Raw genomic sequence first — 24,743 nt, forward strand, 5'->3', positions numbered from 1 at the left:
GATGAGACAGGGGTGCATCGAGGCCAATTTATTGCTTATACCAGGCTCATGAAAAAGGTGAGAGAGAGGTGGCCTGAGACTGTGCTAGGGGAAGAACCCGATGCCTCCCTAGAAACGATATATGATGTGGGCACGAAATATCTAGGATATATGAGCTCCTGAGGGCGAAGGCGGCGAAGGAGCTGCTCCAATTGAGGCATGACTGGGAGTAGGAGGTGGAGGAACCCATGACAGAGGGACAGTGGGATACCAAAGGTACCATAAAAAGGTGTCCCGGAATGCGAGACTCCAGCAGATCCAGCTGTATGTCACTCATAGAGCTTACCTGACTCCCAGTAGAATGGCTAGGTTTGGAGGCTCGGCTGTACAAAAATGCCCCACGTGCAGGGAGGAGGAGGCAGGACTACTACACATGTTCTGGTCCTGCCCTGAGGTGCACAGATTCTGGGAGGAAATAAAGATGAAAATGGCTGGTGGGGGAGTGGTACTGGACGTAAGATCTGCTTGGGCTTGAATGCTCGGGAATTTCCCCAGGCCACGTCATTCAAAACATATTAGTAAAATGAAGGACCTGGCCTATATTTTGGCTAAACGCAGAATCGCAATGTGCTGGAAAGTGGCCCACAGACCCAGAGTGGAGATATGGTGGGCGGACCTCTTGAGATGGGCGGAGGCAGAAACTGTGTGATGGTTTGAAGCTGTCACCAAGGGGGGGGAGGAGGAGGCGGGCCCCCTGATAGCCTGGTGGCAGCTGGTGACCTCAATGGCAAGCCCCCACCAGGTCAATCATGATACAGAGGACTCAGATGAGTCAACGAACAAAGAGATTCCTGAAAATGCTCATGTAGATGATGAGGCTGTGATGGCTCGAGTTTGTGGGGAGGGACGGGGGAGGACGGGAAGTGACAATGTATAATGTGATGTTTTGATATTGATTATGTATCTCCTAAAAAGTTACCATGGTTGACGTGTTTGTTATAAAATAAAAATTGTTTTAAAAAAAAACAAAACTCTGAGCAGGGTCAGGATATGTTCTTCAATTCTCTTATACGTCAGCCACATTGAATGTGGGAATGAACGGCCTGGTCATTCCAGTCATCATTGAGAAGGGACTTTCGTGAATGTCATCAGTTTGGAGCAATTTCCGCAATTGTGGCCTTCTCCCACTTTAAGGCACAACAAGGTCTGGTGCTATGCTGTTGGGGGTCTTGTCCAATGTGTTTTCCACAGAACCATGGTGCAGTATGACTCGCTTTTCCAAGTGGGTGAATGCTTGACAGGCAAGGAGGTGGTTGCACATTATCACAACACTGATTCTATTCCATCTCAGTATCACCAGCTCTCACTTCATCCATACTTTGAATATATCACAATGTTTTCAATGAAATAGGTTTGCACCTGTATACGTTCCCAAGTTTTGATGTTGCCTTCGATGCAGAGGTTTTTCAGTATGATATCCACAGCCTGCTGAACAACATTGATGGAGTACTGGATGTCAGAAATGAGATTCTGATTTAGGTACCAATGAGGTGGAACATCACCACCGCCTGAGAGGGGTTCTCCTGCATCTAAAAGATTATAATCTGTGTCTGTACCAAAAGAAGTGTTCATTATTTTAATTGAAGGTTGCGTTTATTGTTTATGTCTTCATGTACGAAGTAATGTCTGCAGATCCAGTCAGTCAAATCAAGGCGGTTCAACCCCCATCCAAAAGGACTGGAATGCATCGTTTTCGGGGGGTGGTGGTGGAGCATATGCATTCTTATATCAAAAGGGGGGCAATTGCACTGCTATGGAGCTGCCATAATTTCCACATGAGGTTCTATGGTTTCCATTCATGGTGGTGACTAATCATAGGTCACTTCTTCCAGTCATGAATGCCACTGCTTATTATCCAGCAGTGTGCATTAAAACGTGTATTCCCTGTGTGATGAACATACCCAGTTTATCACATGTGAGGAGGAAAGATTCACAACTTTAGGAGAAAGAAAGTATGCTTTCTCTGACCAACATCACGTGACATCACAAGAAGAGCCATTGGTTCATGAATTAGAATATGTCCAAGATGAGTAGGAGCCAGTAAGGGATCATCCCTAATGGGGAGAGAATCAGCAGCAGTCAGATGTGCTCGATTCTGTCTAGAGTTTTCGGGCAGGGGGTAGAGACTATTGAGAGAAACCAAGCTTTGGCCAATCTGCTTGAATACCAAGTCCCTCCAAAGAACTGAAGATTTTGATGGTACAAAAAGAAGTCCTAAGTCCATGACATCTACCTAAAGAGTTGTATATGCACCGGGAGATGCAAAGAGGAGAGTATAAGCTACAAGAGAACATGAATTTTGGTACTAAAAAAAAAAGAAGAGAAAATGCTCAAGATACTCTTCAGAAGTGTTTTTGCAGAGGAACTAGTGCAAAATGGTTGATAGCTTGACAATTGCTGAGGAGGACATGTGACCCTACGCCAGAAATAGCAAAGATTCTCCAAAATTGAAAATGGGAGTGTGATACATGGGCCTAGACTCATAGGAAAATATATGCAAAACTCCAAAGAATTAGTGCAGTGATGCTGATAAAGATAAGGAAACCTGAAGAGAATTACATTGTGGGAATTTCAGTCACAATGCCACAAAGAAATAGCACAGCAGCTCTGACAAACAAATGATAACCTGACGAGAAGTGCATTATCAAAAATGTGGTTCCAACGCTCCAAAGACATAGCATAGTTGGACTGATACAGCCAAGCAAACCTGAAGAGACTTGTATTGTGGAATTTGTGGTTGCAGCACTCCAAAGCCGTAGCACAGTGCTGCTGATAAAGTCAAGAAGCCCGGAAGAGAATTATGTCATGGGAAGTATGAATCTAACACTGCAGAGTTGCAGCACAGTGGGGCGGACAAAGAAAATGGAGCCAATGAGAATTGCCTGTTGACGTTGTGAATCTAACACTGCAGAGACCAAACAGAGTAATTCTGACACAGACAAATGAGTTTACTGAACAGAGTGATAAACAAATCAAATGAACCGAGAAACCCCTGGTGGGGCCAAGACACTCTATTTTACAAAGAACTTTCAAAGTACATCTGGTCTGCAACCCAGAGTGAAAGGGCTGGTGCAGGTGTTCCTGGCAACACAGACAGTAGTTAAGAGTGACGGACACAAACATTGGATACATGCCAGCCATGTGAAGAAAGCACCTGTGCCCCTCCTGTTGCACAATAAACCTGAGGATGGCTGCACTGCTGCACCACTTATCTATTCTCCTGCAGAGACGTCTGCTGGGACAAAGGAACTTGTATTGCTTTCTCCAACTACAGGGTGCCCCAAAGACATTGCAGGACCAGCAGAGGGTAGGTCAAGGGTTTTGAGCTAGAAAAGTCCTCTTTTTTAGGGGGCTGTGTGGCTGAGGACCAAGTGCAAACAATCTATCAACAGGAATGCCACTGAGTACAGCTACCCGCCCATACACATGCTAGATGTGCTTGGTTGCGCTAAGTGTTAGCAGTCATATTGGTCATTGGATCCAAATAGAACAAGAGAGAGAGATAGAGATCAACATATTTTAATTAGTCTATAGAAGAGACTGACATGTTAAAAAACAGAGTCAAGGACTAATAAAATAGCAATTGTGGATATATGCAATGTCAATATCACACTTATACTAACCTCACTCAACTGTTCAAATATGTCAATTACAGTTGCTGCTCTCTTGGTTAGGAAAAACGGTGTTTTTCATTAATTGTTTTTATGTTTTGTGTAAACGAAATGCATTATTGTTTTTTTAACATGTCAGTCTCTTCTATAGACTAATTAAAATATGTTGATCTCTATCTCTCTCTCTTGTTCTATTTGGATCCAATGACCAATATGACTGCTAACACTTAGCGCAACCAAGCACATCTAGCATGTGTATGGGCGGGTAGCTGTACTCAGTGGCATTCCTGTTGATAGATTGGACCAGCAGAGGGGCCATGCTATAACATAAGACCAAGAACATGTTTATGAAACTGTCAATTAAAAATGTATTGTTTGGGAAAACTCTCCGGAGAGAGCAGTTACCACGGTGGTCAAGACCGCCAACTTTAAAGGACTACCTAGGGGTGAGGTATTTTGAACACTCCAACAAAATATTTGCCTCCTCCACGGATACACTGACTATGCCTCGACACTATTTTTCTCATAACAAAAGACAATTGACCTTCAAATATGAAGTATTATGCATTGACTGAAAATGGTATCATTCCAGATTGTGCTTTCTGTTTTTATGTTTTTGGATCCTGCTTTTACTACTTGGTGCTTTTGTATTATGTGATATGTATTGGCCCCTTTTCATAAAACCTACACTTGTACCCTTTCAGAATGTTATGATGGCTTCTTTGCCCCCTCACCAGCATTATCATAGTGAATGAATGAGCAGAAATGTTTTTGTTACCCATATGCATCATATACACAAGATGGCTCAATGCGGCAATTGCTATGTTTGCCTTCAGTTTCCTGCAACAGTTCTTTGCTTCATGTTATGGTTTATGCATGGCTATATTATGTTTCAAAACTATAACTATATTTAAAGGAATAGCTCAGGGAATAGGTATTATCCATTCCGCTTCGCATTTTTCCTCCTCCTCTTTGTATGCTCAGTTATTCTGCAAAATGCTACTTTCCCTTTGTCAGAAGTGTTTACTCCTTTTCTCTCCTGGCTGCCCTAGTGACTGCGGCAGGCCCGGTTCTACCTACTCCACAGTTATTGAAAAAAAAACCTTATTCATTTTCCATCCCCTCCCTGCATCTCTGGGCCTCCAACCTAACAGGAGCCGTTTGTATTGAGAACAATGGCTCTACATTCCTAGGATATAGCGCCAACTGCAATAGGACATTAATGCATTGATAATGCAAGATGTAGCAATACAAGAAATAATGGCTATTGACATTAGTACCGAGTCTCCCTTCTCTTCCCAACCTGTATATCAGAACTCGCGCTTATAAGATACCTCATATAGTAGAACTGATGTTCAAAGGGTTGTTTGTGGAAATATACAAAAATTGAACACCAGTTCTCTTTCTCTGTTAAAAATGTCACACAACAGTTTTGCATTTGGTCCACAAACAGCAAATTCCTGAATGACCGCTGTGTGTGTTAAGTTGCAAGCACTGCTCTCAGGCTGGCAGCTAACAAAGAGCTTGCGGTCAGAATAGCATGCACAAATATCAGCTGCTGGTGACCCCCCTGACCTCAGGCTGAGGATAGGTAGGAACACATATTGAGCCCCCCGCCTGACTATTTGTCTTTCACTACGATTACACACCAAACTTTCTTTTCACTCTGCCAGTGATTTTTCTTGCACAGACCCTGTGTTATTTACATGTGATGCTAACACAGCTGAAAAAACTGTCTTTAAAGAGCGAAAGATTGTAAGTAAGTCAGAGAGCACTAGCGAAACATATGTCATTGCCTCTCTCCACGCGAGTGTTTTATTGATGCTAAATAAATGTATCTATGTAACTATGTTATTTTGTGATGGTGTCTCATTCTTGGTTTTATATTCCAGGCAGGAAAACCCATAGGTGGGGCTCAAAGTTTTACTCCAATTTGGACCATTTAACACTGCATTTTGGCCACACTTGAGTGGATTCTTTGACCTTCTTTTGTTGATATCGGCCTTCAATAGGACAACATAGTCAAAATGATGAGGCTGATATCATCAAAAGAGGAGTCAAAGAATCTACTCCAGTGTGGACGAAACACAGGTTGTCAGGGATATGATCATTGTGAACAAACTTATCCAGTCTGGACAAAATGCCAAAAATCAAATACTCTAAAGATGCCATGGCAACAAAAACTCTATCAGCGCAAAGGGTAGTGAAACCATGGTAACTGAGACTCGAGGAAGGTGAACTTGTAACATAAAAATCTGAACAGTTTAGGAAACTGAATGAGCTCCTTAGCACATCAGCAAGGATGTTAATGGGAAGTACTGAGGGGGTGTAGTCTGAGAATGACAGACTAGTTCTGGAAGACCAGCAAGACTTTTACTGGAGCATGTCATCAGATTGCCAGGTGACATTCTGATGACCAAAGACCAAGGTGACACACCAAGATGAACACTAGATGTGGAATACCATTTCAGAATTCAGTGTTGTACTCCCATGTGGCATAGACTATGAACTGGGAGTCCAGTGATCAAGATGCCACAGCAGGGCTTCAAACAAATGTGCAGTTTTATCTCAGAACAAACATAATGTTGATCTCCCATGTGGCAACAAGACTATCAAATAAGGGATTTGCCTGAGTAGGTACAGAGGTATTTTAGGGTCCTGACTTTGGCATCTGTCTTGTTTTCTAAGTTGGGATGGGCAGGTAGCATGAGAGGAACAATAATGGTGTACCAAACCAACACTCAAGTGGAGACATAGTTGTATATCAAGTCACAGGTATATTGCAGTTTTTGTGGGAAGTCTTCAAGGAAGCTCCATGGTGCCTTGGCCTACACATGGTGTGTTAGGACAGTTTTTCTGAGGTCCAACTAAGGGCTTAGTAAAACCATTCAACTGAGGCAATATAAGGCTGTACCCCCTGAGTTCATGGTAGCGTAGACAGAGCAGCCTGGCTTACTTAGGAGGGAGAGAGGGCTGTAGAATCAGTACAAATTAAATTTTTATACAAATGGTCCAAAGAAACACTGAAACACTGTGCATTGTACACATAAATGGTTTATTTAAATACAAGTACACCCAGATAAATCTGGGCGGAAATAAGTATATCATTATATTATATATAACCACAATTATAAAAACACAACACTATGCTTGAAGGTGCACAGACCAAAGCATAAAACCTTATTTAGAACACCTAACAGTAGTTCTAGGGAAGTCAAAACCAATAGTTACTTTTAGATTACCTTCAGTAATAGCAGGGTAGTAGACCCTATCAGTTGTACTGTGACGCTCAGCAGAAAATCACATAGTAATATCAACTGTACAATATACTATTCTGATCTAGTGAAACACAGATTCGAGGAACAGTATAAACCTATAACTCTGATTTAGGATAACGCAGTTATTCTAGGGGAGTTGGACCTTGAGGTGTAATATGCAATTACAGTTGCTTTTCAGTTCACATACTAAGGGAAGCAATAACTCTAACATAATTTAGGATACAACAGTTATACTCAAGGTGAGTAAACCCGTTTGATGTAATATTCAATTACAGTTGCTTTTCAGTTCACAGACTAAGGGAAGCAATAACTCTAACTTATTTTAGGATAACACAGTTATACTCAAGGTTTGTCAAACCTATACACTTTTTACAGGAGCTGTAAGCAACTTAAAGGCAGGTATAAACCGAAGACTCTTTTTATGTCTGTCTACAACAGACCAGGGAAAGGAAAACTCAGTGCTGCACTTTATGAATGACTCAACATTATTCTAGGTATGTAAAACCTAATGCACACTTATTCTGGACAGGCTAACAGCAAGTCATGGGAAGCAAGACCCAGTTGGACTTACACAATCATTTTCTGAAATAAATAGTTAAGTGAAGCCAACAGCATTGCTTTTGGCAAAGAGGCACAACCAAATCGTAGGTGAGTAAAATAACCTTATATCTACTTTTAAGAATGGCAGAACATTTCTAAGGTAAGTAAACCAACCTTACATATACTTTTCAGAATGGCAGAACATTTATAAGGTAAGTAATAACTTTTGTAACTGTTCACTCTCAGAGTTACAATAACCAACCAACTCTTTTACAAGCAGGTAAGTTTTAAACACGTATTCTCTTTTCTATGCAAAAGGCCCAACCCTTTAAAAGTCTTTCCTTTATTCTTGGATCATGAGTGTTCTCAGTGGCAGAAGGGCGGTCACTTGGGTCTAGTGTCCAACAGGCAGTGTCAGGATAGGTTCTTAAGTAGCTAAAGTCAGATTTCCTAAGGAAGACTGTTCAAACAGGTGAGTATTTTACTTTAGAGTTTGTTGAGGGTCCAGGGGCTTCACAGAAGGAGGATTCCAGCAGTGGGCCTTAGGGAACTGGATGAGAGGCCTCCCAATCACAGAAAACACCCCAAAACTACACAGACATTACAAGAGACTTAAGGTAATTGAATACCCAAGTCAGCACAGTACCTCAGCACAGAAGAAGATTTTGCAGCAGGAGGACTTCAGGATCTGCAGCCAAAAATCTGGTCACTGAATTCCTTCATCAAGAAGACAAAAGACAGGACACTGGAAGGACATTTGCAGCAACGGTCAAGGGGAAGGCTCTAGACAAGTTTGTTCTCGCAGCTGGATGCAGTTATGTGGATTTGGCACCTTTTTCAGGAGCACATAAGAAGACAGACAGTCGCTGGTCAGATTCTCGTTGTTTGCAAGGTCCAGCATTCTGCTGAGTGGACTTTTTGGACTGCAATCGTGCCTCTAGAGATCCAGCAGGACGCCCACAAAGTTTCAGCGAGATTCAGAATTTGGAAGACTGTGGTCAGCAAAATCGCCTGAGGTCCCAGGGTATTAGAGTATTGCAGCCCTGCAAGGTTGCAGCACAGCGTGGGATGGCTCAAAATGCAGATCCTCCTGAGTTTAGTGGGTCTCACTAGGCTCCGGGTCAGGGTTGTCGTTTTTGGAGTCCCCAGGTCAATTGGAATGAAGGCCTACAGCAGGCTCCAGATACACATCAGGCTCTCCGATCACTGGAAATTATTTCTGCCGCAAATTCCTCATATGCCTCTTCAGTTTTGGTTCCAGTGGTTCACTACATCTTCAGCTAACAGGATCGGAAACGTATGCAGAAACCCAGCCAATCCAACAGCCTTGCAACATTCAAACTTGGGGGGGGTGGCAATCCTTTCAGGACAGCCAGCCTTCCAGTTTGAACTGGAATCTGGTACTCAGGTTTAGCCACAAAGGGCTGCAGAGTTTTGTATTCCACCCTCGCGTCCTGCTTTCACAGACACTCTGGAGCCTGGGTGTGGAGTTCACCGGACTCCTGCCAAAGATAAAAATCACACACACACAAATCACACAAAGGAATTTCCCACCCTGGATGTCAGGGGAAGGAACAAGAAAGGATGAGGAACACTAAAATGGCAATAAAACAAGACAGCGGTCATTTTCACGAAATAAGCTCCCCTGGGCACCTTTACTGGGGCTGTGCAAACAGCCTGCGGTAAAGGTGCACCAAATTAATAAAAGGTATCACTGCCACCAGCCTTTGAAGGCAAGCTTGTTCTTGTAACAGAATTGTTACAGTTTAGTGTGAAAGTGGATACGTTCTATCTCCCCAGCACTCCTCATAAGGTGGGGTGTGCTGGTTTCACTAAGTTACATGTAAAAAGGATCCAAAGATACTTTTTACCCTTCGGAGCTGTAGTTCTCTCAAGGTTAGCCAGAGAAAGTTAAAATGGGTTTCCCTCGGGCAACCCAGCAACAATAGGCACTTAGTGCCAAAAAGTTGTCAAAGATGATAACTTTGAGGACACTATAGAGAGTCTTAAAAATGACAACCATAAAAAGAGTTAAAGATTCTGTGAGTGTGGGAAAAAAGTTCCGACTCACAGAGCTATACGGAAAAATAATCCACCAGTAAAATAAAAAAGTTCTGGGGCTGACACAGATCAGGAAGATTTATCATTACTGTGAAAATCTCACCTAACACGGTGCAGACCACAAAACACAAAGGGAAGCCTGGTGAACTGCTCTTTTGCCTGTAACAGTTTTCTATTTGGATTCTACACTTTTAGCTCCTGGGAAAGAAGGTCAATTTGTTTAAGATAATTAAACCTCATATAATGTAATGTGGAGTTTAATGAAATATTTATTCATAGCTTACATTTTATTTTAAAAGTCTGAGGATGGATGTGCTTAGAATGTAAGGTGATTATTATGCTATTTATCTGTGGCATGTATGAAAAGCTTTATTCAGCCATGGCTCCATAAAGCATGTTTCAAAAGACTTTTTGTGATGCAAGTGAAGAGCTGCTCCTGGAAAAGTGCATGCACATCTCTTTGCCTGTGTCAGAAAAAGAAGTGGGTGATTAATAGAGGGTATCAGAATGTGGGCATCAACAATGCCCACAATCTGATCCCAATGTGAATACTAATGCACGTGAATCAGGTGCAGAGAAATTGCCACTGACCAGTCCTGAGAACTAAAGAGCAGAAGTTGCCAGACGGGCTCCAAAACATACCTTCCTTTCAGACTGAGATCACCTTTTCTAGTCCACTTAATAGAAGACGTTACTGTGGCAATAAGCCCCGGAACGGCGGGCTAATACCGCCCAAGGTAATGCCCCCGGGGCCCATAGTTACAGGCCCAAGCATAGCGAGGGCCTTAACGAAGGCCCCGGGGGCATTACCGTGGGCGGTATTGGCCTGCCGTCGAGGGGCTTATTGTCATTAGTACCCCGGGCCGTTAGACCTGGGTACTAATAAAAAAAAATTCTGTTCCGAAATGATGCTGCGTTTTGGAACAGAAAAAAAATCAAAAATGCCCGCCGGGAAAGGGAAAACGGAGTCGGTTTTCCTTTTCCATGGTGGCCATCGGGAGGGGACGAGCTGGTGACAGAAGTGTTCCCAGCACGTTCACTCATGAAAAAGGCGAAAAAAGAAGGTAAGTGGGGTTGAGAGGACAGGGAGGGGATAGTTTGGAGGGAAGGTGGGCAGAATAAGGAAAATACATACCTGAATCCCCGGCGGGGGACGTGTGGAGGCTCTGAGCGGGGATTGCCCCGTTTCGAGCCTCCTCATTGGCTGAGGGGCTACCACGCCCCCTGCCGGGAAGAAACACAGGCACGTACATGCGTCCACGGGATTATACGAGCCAATACACGTTCAGTGTAATCCCGGGTACTAATAGCGCCTGGGGACCAATTCCATTGGTGACGGTGCGTGGTACAAATACCTTTAACATTTAACATTTAACTAATGTCTGGTAAAAACCTTCAGCATCTGCATCCATGGACGGTACATTTTATATATGGCATACTCCCTCAAGTCCTCCTCACACACACACATACACACATTGCAACATCAAAACAATATTGTGTCCTGTTAATAGGCAGCATGGCCCATAGGTAAATCAGAAGACTTCTTGGTAGGCAGATGTGCATATGGGTCAGTCTGTTTTGGTTAATTGTACCAATTCAAGTTGGTCTTCTAGGAAGCCTGACATTTAAACAATCAAGGTCCCTGGCCTGTATAATAATAACCTGTCTTCACATGAAGGGACATGGCACACCATTTTATCTGTCACTGGTGCAAATCCCGATCCCGATCCCAAACCTCCAAGCAAAATGGAGAAACCTCCTCTCAAAATGACGACAACTCAGAGCAACCATTACAATGAGATATCATCCAACACCCACAGAAAAATCCCTTTATTCAGCATCCCTCACACTCCTTATTGACATAGTTAATACCTCCATCATCCAAGGGATATTCCCCTAGAAACTCAAAACTCAATATCTCCAACCTCTATGGCCAAAAGCATGCACTGGAAACAAACAACCTGCCCATACACTGCCTGGGCATTTACTTACCATTTCTTGGCATGGAAAGCAGTAAAGAATCAAATGCAAGATCAGATTAACAATCACCATCCACTACAAGTCTACCAATCTGGATTCAGACCACAGTGCAGCACTGAAACAGCAAGATATTGATGACAGCCTTCACATATTGGTTGACTGTGAACTCAAGTCAACCAGTCCTAATTGATCTTTCAGATGACTGACACCTCAACCACCAGACACGTCTTACTGAAATGCTGTTCTAGAGCAGTTCACACCTCTCCGACCACCACCATTGCCACCATTTTGTACATATTGGCATATCCAGATCACAACATGTTCTGGTGACATGGCTGTATTCTCTTTTCCAATCATCTTAAATCACAACTTGGAGCCCCTGTGGGAATTACTTGCTAAGCATGGAATCATGTTCTACCAATATCTGGACAACACTCACCTATACTTAAAGTTACCACAAGCAAGGGTTCTCAACAGATCAGGGGATGCTTCTGCTTATCCAGAATTTGATTTCAAAGGGTCATCCAAAGATCAATCTGCCAGTTGCACCATACAAATATCTGACTCTATTGCCACAGCACAGGCACACTTCCTCCCACCATACACCACCGTAGCTTGGCTACTTTTATGCTTTACAGGTGATGGGTTACTTTAGGTAGCTGGTATGTGTGAGCAAAGCTTGTCCCAGTAGGCTCAAGACATCACAGACAGGCTATCCATTAAAAAGGTAAATCTTAACCACGATGACCCTGGGGTATGTAAACCTGTAGTGCCTGCCTACATTAGCAAATTTTTTGTCAAAATCAGAATGCCTCCAATTGGTGGACAAATGATTGATCAATAATATCATGTTGGACTGAATGTATTACGTTTAGCCCTTAGATATGTTGTATTGTATTATATTGTATTCGGTTATTTATATAGCACTCTTTCCCCATTTGTATGGCCTCAATGCGCATGTGGTTGGAACGCCCTCAGTGACCGTAGCCAATGTGGTGGAGGTTCTAAGAGTTTTATATTAAGAAATGTTTGTGTGCATTTTCGCCGGCTTAGCGTTTAGGCGACTGGCTAGGCTCCACAAAGCAACCCAAGGTCAGGCACATGGGTGGGCGCTGTTGGTGGTATGCGATAGACTGCTATTGCTGAAGATTCGATAGGTGACCAGCTATACCAAATTTTCTTTATGTTGGTAGTCGCTGTATTCTAGTGGCAGAGGTGTTGAGGTACCTCTGGCGTTTCAGTGTGGACGTCTATGTGCGCTGCTAGACCGGATGGGCATAGCCATAGCTGCATTCTACGGTGCATGGATGTTTGGCAATTCCTGTGGCCTGTGTCAACAGACGTGCTCAACAGGTATACGTACCGTATGCTTTGATGTAGTTCGGCTGCAGCGTCCTTTGTCCAGTGTGGATGGCACAGTCTCATTATTCGTGGTCTCTCATGGTGCGCAAGTCTGAACAGCGAGGACAGGTGAGGTTATTGCAGTGTGCCACGGCAAATGCTGCTGGCTTATCTGGCATATTTGCCTGGTATTGGTGTTGTTGCGCATGGGGCGATAGTTTGTCAGGTAAGCCGATGCTAATGCTATCCTTGTTCGTGTTGTAGTTGGAGGAGGTGTAAGGTTTATCGTGGAGTTCCTCATCGAATGTTGCTGGCTTTAATTCAGTATTTATTCAGTATTTATTGGGCGGGAGTGTTGTTGTGCATGGTGCAACAGTTTGTCTAGGTGAGCCGCTGCGAATGCTGCCGGCATCAATTCTGTGACTGGTGTATGGGGATGTTGGGTTCAGCAGTGTAGTTTGGAGAGGTAAGGAGTTCAGGTGGGATTTGGGAAGAGGCAGGTTTTAAGGGCCTTTCTGAATTTCAGGTGATTTTCAGTGTTGCGAATGTTTAGGGGTAGGGAGTGCCAGATAATGTTAATGAAACTACAGTGGGTAAACACTGAGAAGACTTTTATTTTATTTTTTTTCAATTTTAATCTTGGTTTATTCATGAGTAGGAGACGGTTGGAATGATCTATGACAATAACAGATGGCCCAATTCTGACCATGGTGTAAATTAAACATCACATTTTTTCTTAATAGTAATTGTGAAAGTTTTGGAATTTTATAACTTTTCTGATGATTGCCAAAAGTACACCACATTCGGTTTGGAAATCACCATTTCCCTTACAGCAGGGAAACTGTCATGGCAACCGCAACATTTATTTTTTAAAAACCTTATTTATACTTGACATACATAATTGTTCAGGACCATTACACCGTCATGCAATATCCTTACATATCACTGCAGATTGTAACATGTCTGCCGCTGTCAATGTTAACCCCTTCCCGGTTTGCAGTTATTGTCGCAGCCATCTACTGCTTTCACCCCTTCTCCATCTTGTGTTGCCTAGAAATGCCTTTGGAATGTTAATCGGTACATTTTTGTAACAGGTAGCTACGGACGTCAGTCCAAATGTCCCTTGGTCTAGATGATGCTGGGAACATTGTAACAAATAATTCTTCACAGTCATTAGCCCACTCTAGATCTTTCAACCATTCCTCCCTCTTTGTCACCATTTGATCCTTCCATTTCCTCAGAATACACCTCTTTACCAATATGCATCCCACATTTAGAAATCCCCTCTTACGCCTTTCTGTAAAATCCACCCATAGACCACTGAGAAGACAATTTAGGTCTCAAACACAAGGGCTGAATTCCACAGCGTTGGAGTTGTTTCATCGTCAGAGATTTATCCAAACTGTCCTGCTTTGGTGAAAAGGAAAAGCTTTCAGAGTAGTTTTCCGACAGCGATTGGATTGTGGCTGTCAATCAGAAGCCTTCATTTCACATTGTGGGGTCTGCCAGGGAGTCTCACTGTATCTCTGTGGGAATATAAATAGTATTCTATTGTTCTTTCTTTCATCTTTAGTATGGACAATAATCACAGACATTGTTATGAAATCTCGGTTGTTAGAGCTGCTGGCAACATGAAAAGTGCTGACTTTGCTAGGAAAGGGTTTGGCACCGGTGACCAGTGCAGGGCAGAACTTGACAGGAATTGTGTGAGACTAAGTCCTGAATATTACTAATAAATGGAAAAACTCAGGGTGGCAAGAGTTGGATAAGGCAGCAGGTAGCCAGCAAGAGTACAACTGAGATGGGTCATTTCTGAGAGGATCCTATCATGTGACCAGAGGAAGTGACAGGTGCACAGGAAGAAAAGATGCACAAGCAGGAGTTTGCGCCCTAAAGCATCAGAAATCAGCTTCCCATGACAAGTACCTTTACCAGGGCTAGGTGATGTCGTTGGGATAAGAAGCCCTTTTGTTAACTCTAAAAACAGTCTACAAATGTGTGATATGCATTGGGGGCTGATGCTGTTTTTACTCCAGAAAGGGGCATGCTGCAGTGTACTGTATTGCATTGCCATTTAAAAAATGTATGCTGTGCCTTGCTACTCTTTCAAATTAATGGTGTGGATTATGTTTGGCCAAACACCCCATTACTCTTTAATTTATATGTGGATCTTTTATTAAACTATAACTAAAACTAGACAGGTTGTTTTTCATCCATATTCAGAATATACTTGTGGGTTTTATCACTGTTGCACATTCTCAGTATCATTGATTGCAAGGCTTCTTGGGTAACACCCTAGCATAGATGCACCAGAACAGGTTGAAACTCAATAAAACTAAGGCCAAAAATATGCTAAGGATATCCATAATTTGTGATTTTTAATGAGGGGCTATCCATATCTCAGCAAGTCAACGAGTTAGCTGAACATTTTCCTTTTTTAGATTTGGATGCTCAGAAGATTTTTTCCTTTTATAATATTACAGAGTGGGCATTAATCAATTTCTAGTCCAATTATTCCATGGCCATTTTTTCTGGGCTCCGCAAAAAGGAATCTTAGTACTGCATAGCATTGACCACTAGACTGGGTAAATATGTCAAAATGGCCAATGCAAGGAAGAAACGTCACTGCCTCCGTGTTGATATATGATATGATAGGTTATTTATAACACGCTTAATACACAGAGGTTTCTAAGCACAGACCCGGGGATCGAACCTGTGTTGCTCCATGTCATCTTGCTTCCAAGGTGAGCACGTTGCCCCTGAGCTATCCTCCCAAGACAAACATCAAGATTCATTGGCAAGTTCAGAAAATGTATTTTGGAAGAGGCTGAAGGTTGTCTCTTTCAAACCCTTGTATGGTGTACACTAACTAGTCACCAACTGTTTATCGTCCAAAGGAGACAGGAGAATCTTAATAGTCTGAAACAGGCTGCAAACAGTTTTCCCCTCTCTGATCACAAAGCCTGGCCCCATTTTCTTACACAGATTATCTTGAAAAATGTCCTATTCACACAAAAAAGGGCTAATGTTAGCACGGCCATATAATCTAGGCTTGCAGTCCCGCATTTTAAGCGATGTGTCTCCCATAAGTATTATATAAGTTGGTGCACCTACTATGGATTTGGAATTTCCTGAAATAGACTGCATAATAAAAGCTTAAGAATCCATTACAATTTAGGGACTCATTACGAGTAAAGTGGTATTGGTAAATCCTACTAGTATTTCAAATACCACTAGTTTTTAAAACGCTACCTAAGGTTAATAATAGCCTAATGACACAAATGCAACAACACAAAAACACACACAGCGTGGACTGCAATCATGATAGGGTTATTTTTCATATTTGCATATTAGGATGCGTATCTAAACAAAAGATAGACATCCAAACTAATGTAAAACAAAGCAGACCAGCACAAATGCTCAATTGGGGAAAGCTGATAGCCAAACATGGTTTTGTTATGGATAACAATGTCATCCTGTACGTTTTGGTAAATGTCCTTCTTTTTCAAAACAGAGTTTGCATCGTTTCAATTTAAACTATCAGGATTGACAGTCCTACTGATTACATGAAATGACACCATTTTGTTAGGGTTGGCTAGCAGGGGAAAAGAGATGGAACATATAAAGCTGACGGATAGGACTAATCCTTTATAAATCAGCTGTTCCAGCCAGCTGGTAGCGCCTTCTGAAAATACACCGAAGGCTATGTCACTACATCCTGAGGGGACAGAACCTGGTGGACCACTAATCACACAAGACCTGAGACTACCGGGTAATAGAGCAAACACATTTAATGACCTGGCACTAGACTGCATTTCTAGTATATGGTCCTAGAAATTGGCACGTTCCCAAATTTTGATTTTTAATGTTTGAATCAATCTTCAATCTTTAATGCTTGAGGCAAAACTAAATCACAAAGCTGAACTGCCTTTGAAACCAGAAGCAAACAGCTTCTAGCTGTCTTCACCATGTAACAGAAAACTGCTCATGGGGCTAAAAATGGGAATTTTGCCAATTTGTTCAAATTCACATTTTTTGACTGTTTCAATATTTTGGGGGCTGAAATGTGCCACGTTTACCCATTTTGTAACATACATTTTTCTTTTCCATGGTCGAACCATTAAAAGACACCATGATGTATTTTTGTTAGATTATCCTTTCTAGTTTCTCTGTGCTAGTAAAACATTGAGTTTAGGGTGATGCTGAGTTTCAGCACAGCGTTCATATATAATCTGTGTTTCCCCTTGTACTTCTTGGCCAGAATAGGCAGATCCATCAAACCACAGAGTTGTGAGAGGAGTGGTTACAGGAGGGTTTAAAATGATTTACCTGTGATCTTTTTGATCCATTGCTGTAGATCACTTTTAAGTTGTTCTCATTTAACTACCAATAGAAGACCTTAGGCCTCATTACGACCCAGGCGGTAAGGGGTTAACGGCGCCATAAAAGGTGTCGGCGCCGTTAAACCCTTACCGCCTAATTACAAGGTCCCTTTGCGGGTCCCGACCTTAACGGCTGGTTTTACCAGCCGTTAAGGAAGGAACCCGCAAAGGGACTTTCGAGGTAATTACTGTACTGCAATTTGCAGTACCGTAATTACCGCCTTCCCCATTCCCATTGAGCTCTATGGGGGCAAAAATGGGAATGGGGACGGGCCAATGGTGAATGGGGAATTACCGCCCCGCCAACCTTGGCATGGGGCGGTAATTCCGCCATTCACCATGGCGGAGTTGGTAAAATACCGGCGTCAACCATGGCGCTAATAGCGCCATGGTTAACGCCAGGGTCGTAATGAGGCCCCTTGAATCTTTGCTGGCGCTTTTAACTGTAATGGGTCATTCAGAGGTGTGGCTGTCTAACCTCCACTGTCCCCTGGCTTAGCAATCCACAGCATCACAGTTGGTAGTATGATCTTAAGTTTAACTGGGCCGCAATGGGTACACACACAGACATATTGTTGATTGGTTGTTGGTAGTTTTAACATTTTAAAAGTGAATAGAAGAGAAGGATGTATCTACTGTGACGATTCACAGAATCCTGTAACTTCTCCCCAATGGGGAAGCCCTTCCATGTGAGGCTAGGGAGGTGAAGCTGCCGCCCAATAGTCCCCCTAGGGGGGGTGGAAACCGGGACCACACAGGGCGAGACTCCACTCCTGGGGATAAGGACTCCCGTTCCATGAAGGAACTCCCTAACCCTCTTGGCTTGCACCCATAAAACCACTCAAGTCTAAAAAGAGTGCAACTGAAAGTACTTCTGTGTGTTACTGTAACTTTCCCTCCCTTCCTTCCTTGAGACTTGACACCACTGAGATGAAGAAGAAGAAGACTGATGGCATACCTTTTTGTAAAAGTACTGGGAAGAGGTGGCCATGAGGAAGCATAAAGAGTACTTTGTGGAAACAACCAAAAAAATGATGACACTCTGCTGGGGAGGGCCCAGCTGGGAGAGATAAAAAAAAGCATAGGAAGGACTGAAAGAAGAGAGAAGCCAGCAAGGTGCCAGCTAAGCCCAGTAAGTTTGTAACCTGTGAACTTGTTGCTGTGAAGGGAAGTTGTTCCTTGGATGAGACGACACAGAAGATGGAAGTCACAGAGAAGTTCAATGAGCCGGCAGAGAGTTGACTCACTCCAGTGCTGGGGAATTCAAGGTGGTAACATGACCTCTGGGAGGTGGACTGTTCAGTCCAACAATGACACAGAGACTTCCAGCCCCAGGCCTTCACAGAGCTGGAGAAGCGAATGAGAAAGAAGCGTCGAGCGAACAGCAAACCGTCCACAACTCCGGGAATAACCAGACCCGAGTTCCCAACACAAACAATGTAATGGGAACTGCGGGAGACGCCAGTGGGGAGGGGGAGACCAAAGAGTCTAGAAAGCCTCTGGAGTAATCTCCCTCGTCACAGTAGTGAGACCCCAAGAAACAAGAGTCAAGAAAGCCTCGGGAGTAATCACCCTCATTGGAGTGGTGATACCCAGAGAACCTAGAGTCAAGAAAGCTTCTGGTGTAATTTCCCTCATCACAGTGGTGACATCCAGAGAACCAAGAGTCAAGAAAGCCTCAGGAGTGGTTTCCCTCATCACAGTGGTGACATCCAGAGAACTAAGAGTCAAGAAAGTCTAATGAGTAATCTGCATTGTCACTGTAGTGATACTCAGAGAATCAAGAGTCAAGAGAATCTCAGGAGCGATCTCCCACATCACAGTAGTGTATCCAAAGGTTTGAAAATAAAGAGCGCATCGGGAGGTATCTCCCTCGTCACAGTGATTGTTGACTAAAGAGGATTCTAAACAACAATCTTTATAACATCCTACAACAGAAAGGAATAGCCAGAACTGTAAAGAAAGCTAAACAACAATCTTTATAACATCCTACAACAGAAAGGAATAGCCAGAACTGTAAAGAAAGCTTTCAGAAGCCGTTTGGAAGAAGTAAAGAGACTTTTGAGGGCTATTGTCAAAGAATATACCAAGGCAGCCTTCAAGACTGTGCAACATGGGTCAGGAGGAGGGAGTCATTCTCCAGACTCCACTTTTGTTGCTGAATTAGAAACTAGAGCAAATGATTGATGAGAAAGAGATGAAGAGTGAGCCAGTTTACCAGGAGAAGGGAGCCATTCTCCTGGTGCGATCTTCATTTGGATGATGAACCCTTTTGTAGCCTGGTGTTAGGGTTAGAGTACGTTTTTGGACAGAGGACAGACCTTTTCATTTGGATGAACATTGTGAAGACGAGTACCAGAGTTGATATTTGTTTAGGCAGGGATAACTATTTACAGATGGGGAGAGGTAGGACCCTTTCTTTTTATTTAAAATAAAACTTGTTGAAACATGCCACCCCTTTGTCTGAGTCCTTACTTCGCCGTGCCACGCTACCGACCTACTTTTTTGCAAATTTTGGGAACTGTATATTGTTTAACTAAGCAAGAGAGTGAGAGAGAATGTGCTTCAACCTATGAGTATAAAAGACACTATATTACAAGTATAAATACGTGTTGGTTTAATGATAAAACTGTGTAAGAAAGATATTGATAGCATCTAATGTTTAACATACACACAAAGGTAATAAGCATTGGTACAAATACACTCTAGAGGTACAGACGTAACCTTTTTCTGAGACTTGCATCAGGTGCTGCACTATTCTCTGCTGCAAACCCTGCCACGGCCAGCAATGGCTACACTCTGGCATGGAGGGTAAGATAGAATCATGACCGCTTGGTTATCTAGCACCAATTGGGACCCAATGGTGTTGGCTAATCAAATATGCTGGATAACCAAAAGATGGCGATCCAGGTGTAAGGGAGCTAGAAAAGAGAGCAACAAGGCAGGATAACAAAGCTTCCCGGCCTTCTGCTCTGCTTACCAGTGCCCTGCCCTCTGCAACACTGGACGCCCGGCTTCCAAATATTGTTTTCTGGTATTTCCTTATCCATAATCGGTACTATTACCAACAATGGTGGATGCCAGGTAAATGGAAATAACACAAACATTTCCTGACAGAAAAAATGCTAAATTGTTCTGATACTAGAACAATTTAGCATTTTTTCAGTTAGGAACATTTTTTGTGTTATTTCTGGTTAGTTCCCAAGTTCCTGACATTAGGGGTTTCCCTTTCATTGCCTTGGATGCCAGTTAATTGAGCCTTCCAGTTATTGAGGTACCCGATAGAAGGGCTTCTACTGTTATTTTGGGATTGCATTTCATAGTTGCAGCATTTGTTGTACACAGTGAGCATTACATTTGGTAAATACCGGTTATTTACTGATGAATGCTTTCTATGTAACACATGCCATACATATTGCATGCAATCCCAACACATAATTAGGAGGTTAATTTAAAAATGCAAGGCATTTAAAACACCACATATTTTTAATGTTACCACCAACAAGAGGCCTTTTGTTGTTGTAGCTATCTCCATCATGCAGATGAAAGGGAATGGTGCACACATGTAAGTACAGTTTCAGTTTACTATTTAATGTTTAGCTCTTATCCCACCTGATATATACTGTGCATGGCTGTTTATTTCACTACATTAATTAAATGTATTTCAAGTGATCAATAAGATTCTAAAAGCTAGGTCAGAAAAAAGCAAATCAAAACTCTAACACCTTACTAAATGTTTTTGCTGATTTCTCTACGACGTCACCTGTGACATCAAAAATTATATGTAGCTTCACAGACAGCATCTTACATGGCGCCCCAATCGACATTCTTGAGGACATTACCACAAATAACCTCCCACTTCAATACCATAGCATATAATTTCTAATGATTCATGTCCATTTCTCTGTAACAATTTTTCATCCCTACATATTAACAAAAAATAAAGGCTGTCAGATTGTTAGGCAGCCATTAATACAAATCTATTTTCATGCTTATTATCTGCTGAAAAGTCATTGCTGAATCTCCTTTTCTCTCCCAGTGTGCTTCTTAACTTAATCTCCAGGTGCATTCTGAATTACACTGATGTGTGCACTTATATACCTCCTCATTCACATTGGCCCTCATTACGACCCTGGCGGATTTTTTCCGCCATCGGCGGACTTTTCCGCCATGGCGCAAAGTCCCTTTACGCCATGGCGGATGGCGGACTTACCGCCCCATTCCGAGGTCGGCGGGGCGGTAAGTCCCCATTGACCCATTTACCCTTCCCCATTCCCATTTCGGCCCCATAGGGCTCAATGGGAGTGGGGAAGGTGTTAATTACGCCACCGTACACTACGGTGGCGTAATTAACACCGAGGTCCCATAGCGCCATGGATTTTTACGCCCGCAAAAAGCGGGCGGAAAAGTGACCATGGCGCTCTGGGAACTCGTAGTTGGCGGTAAGGGGTCGGCGCAGCTAACGCTGGCGTAAACCCCTTACCGCCAGGGTCGTAATGAGGGCCATAATGTTTTAGATAATGTATATGCTTCAAATTATATCCTATTTTATTTTTTTATTATAACTTTGTAAATTTCTGCCTTGTTGTTTGCATTCTGTGTTACTGAAAACAAATAATTACATTTAATACCTCTATCGGCAGCAACAATATGTATGAACTTTCCTAAAATAGAGGCCGCAATGTGTTCTTTTGTAACCGTGATGCGATTGCATTTGTGTTGTAGAGGAGCAGCTGCATGCCTCTGCAGGAAACCCTGCCCCCTCTACCCCACGTATGTTGGAGACCTGAGATTGTGCCGTGTTTGACACCAGCAGTTGTTCCAATACCGCAGCGTGTGTTTGAAAGAAGATACCCATTGAGACAACCCTACCGAATGTATCCCCAAAGGGATGACAACTTGAGGAAGGAACTCCCTGAAGGAATATGAGAAGGAGCAGAGAAAAGAAGCAAGTGATGTCATACAAAGTATGCACGACATCCCAAGATACTGACTGAAGAGAATGTATAGATCCTAAAGAAACTAATGACGAAGTAAAGAATCAAGTGAGCCTTTAAATATAAAAAAGATTACACGCGCACAAAGTGCCGTAGAAAATCAACCGTTCAATAAATGTACAGATGCTGAAACGCAAGGTAGAGTAATCATTGGCGCTGGCTAAACCTAGTGGGTAGTAAGCAGGTGAAGCCGCCATTGTATGAAAGCTAGACATCGGTATCATGAAGCCAGGACCCATGAAGCGGGAAGGGAAGGCTGTGTCGCAGCAAGAATAAGCAGAAGCCAAGGTCAGCTATCTATTCTGGAAATTAGCTAAAGTGCAAAGGATGATTCATCCCTTATTACGGTGTAAAGAAAGAACACCAAGAGTGCCATTTTTAATTCATTTAAGGCATTTAAAAGCTGCAAAATGGACCAAATCGTGGTCTCCTGTCACGTGAACCAAAGATGAAAATAGAGTTCGAGCTTGGAGTCCTAGAACACGATAGTGAGTACTATCACTCCCATGCATTCTGAGAGACAAGGATACTTTGCAAGGCCAAGTTCAAAGACAATCTTCATGACAGAAGGCATGGGAGATGAGAGATGCTAGGCTAATTGGGTGGAGAGATAGTGTCATGCCCCATCTCCTTGAAAGTGGGTCTTGGCTTAGGTGCTGCTAAGTGTAAGTAAGGTTTCAGGGCTGGCACAAGCATGCCAACCAATTGTTGTAGACCACATTACAAAGGATCTTATAGTTTGAAAACCAATGAGAAACTGTTTATCTAATGTTTCTGAAGATTACATGTTTTAGAGGTAGGCATATGTTGTTCACCTGATAGTGGGCAGCCAATCACAATTCTAGTTCTTATAGAAAGTATACTTAAATGATCACCTTAGCCAATCCCGACTCTTGATAGGTTTTTCAGTATTGCCATGTAGTATGACGTCATCTCGGACATATTGTTTATATAAAAGCTATGATTTGTGTGAAGATCGCTGAGAGAAATTGAGCGTACGTCCATTGATGTTCGTTGTAACTCCCTGTTTTAGATAATTGTTAATACAACAGTACTTTGCCATCTTCCCGAGTTGGTTCGATTATTTGGACTCAGAATTAATCTGTGTGATACCATACATTACATATGCACGTTCCTAAAAGTGCCTCTCTTCATTTTGTGGTGTCCACTCTCTTCTCTCTTGCCACAGTCGAGCTTCTTGCTCCTCATGTCAGAGAGCATCACCTGGTATGACTCGATAGGTGCAGCAGCATAGGTTCCTCATCACTGCTCTGGCCTGGCTAGCCAACATCAGTTCTCATTTGGGTGGGATTACTCTCTCCTCTTTAGACATCTGATGGGCGTGATGATGGCATCCTCCTTCCTCTGACGGTTTGCAGTTGGGCAGGAAATCAAGACAGCTTTTCTTTTTTTTTTCACCACTCCTCACTGCTACTGTGACTTATACTGCTGCCATCTGTGGTACTGTCCCCTGCTCTAGGTTAGGAGACTAGGCTGGGGTGACCATGAGGGCCACCCACTATGCGACGTAAGGCCCCAAATAGGAATGAAGAAGGTCCCGTGGGCCATTATAACCTTTAACATTTTCCCCATTACCCTGACCCTCCACATGACAAGTATGACCTGTCAGATCACTTATTTCGCTGTAAAAAGCCGCAGGCACCCACGTTGAATGGATTGCTTCTCACAGTCCCCTAGTATTGTCAGTGATTTAATGTAAGAAAAGCATACATCATCTCTGTAATGCCAGGCCAGCTAGGATGTACTGGCCAATAGGGAACTTTGGATATTTCCCAGGAGACCTCTGGACCCTGGGCCTCTTTTGTGTGGTAGGCTATTTTATTTCCAAATTGTCTCACAGGAAAAGGGTTGGGCTTGCTGTAAATGTGTAATATGAGGGCACTTTGAACATAATTTCCAGAGCCTCTTTTGGTTCCCAATCCACCCTGCAGACCAGGGATACGGATGACTGTCTGCAGAGCATGGCAGGCAGTGGTACATGGATAGAAGTGTGCTGCAGTAGCTACTGGTTGTTGTGCAGGATAAGATGCTAGACACCCTTCTTAATGGCTCAACCTGCTGTACTGCATGGCCAATGGCAGCCCAATAGGCTTCAGCTTTGAACCAGAGTTGGAAATTGATAAGCCAATCCTGGTGCAGAAGTAACCGCGCACCACAGCTGCTGGAATTATTTTAGTCATGGGTGCAGAGGGTGGGTTCAAGGTCCAATAATTGATGCAGGAAAGCAGTGCAGATTGATCATGGTAAAGGGTGTTGTGAGATAGTCAGTGGTGGCAGGCAGAAGTGAGGAAAGCAGCAAGGAGAGAGCCACAGAGTTGAAAGCATAGGATAGTGGAGCGGACAGGAGAGAACTGTAGATGAGCAGAGAGTAAAAGAATGAAGGGGACAGTGGAGGATGGCGGAGGCGGGGAGGGCAGGAAAGCAGAATCAGATGGAAGGAATTGTGGAGCAGAGTGAGCCTACAAAGGTGGGGAGTAAAGATGCAAGTAGGCC

The sequence above is a fragment of the Ambystoma mexicanum genome, chromosome 1p (assembly GCF_040938575.1).
Source record: "Ambystoma mexicanum isolate Mex_15411 chromosome 1p, UKY_AmexF1_1, whole genome shotgun sequence".
NCBI lineage: Eukaryota > Metazoa > Chordata > Amphibia > Caudata > Ambystomatidae > Ambystoma > Ambystoma mexicanum.